The sequence below is a fragment of the Calidris pugnax genome, unplaced genomic scaffold (assembly GCF_001431845.1).
Source record: "Calidris pugnax isolate Ruff unplaced genomic scaffold, ASM143184v1 scaffold88, whole genome shotgun sequence".
NCBI lineage: Eukaryota > Metazoa > Chordata > Aves > Charadriiformes > Scolopacidae > Calidris > Calidris pugnax.
The window spans coordinates 2294472-2295024 of NW_015090849.1; positions in this window are offsets into that span (position 1 = coordinate 2294472).

A 553-nucleotide genomic window follows, 5' to 3' on the forward strand; every position below is an offset into this window, starting at 1 on the left:
CTTCTTTGCTGTGAGGGTGGCAGAGCCCTGGCAGAGGCTGCCCAGAGAGGTGGTGGGGTCTCCTTCTCTGGAGACATTCCAACCCCCCCTGGACACGTTCCTGTGGGACCTGCTCAGGGTGGCCCTGCTCTGGCAGGAGGTTGGAGGTGATGATCTCCAGAGGTTCCTTCTCACCCCATGTGATTCTGTGATATTTGCTGCTTTATTTCCAGTCAACCAGCCTGAACTTTATGTTCCCACAGCCTTTTTTTTTTTCCCCTAGTTTGTGTTGCCAGGTGCTGACGCTGGATGAGGGATGGTTTTTCACGTGGGAATCACCACGGCTGAGGGAGCAGCACTCCCTGGAACGCCGGTTCCCCAGCCCACATGGCTTGGATGCAGCTCCTTCCCAGCACCCTTGCCTACTGCCAGCCCCTCTCCTTCCTTAGAAATCCTCAAATCTCCAAAATAAATTGTAAACTAAGGCTGGACCTCCCTCCCCAGAACCATCCTTAGGTCAGAAGGCACCTCAGCCCCTGAAGCTTCCCTGGAAAAGGGTCTCTCTGACCCCAAC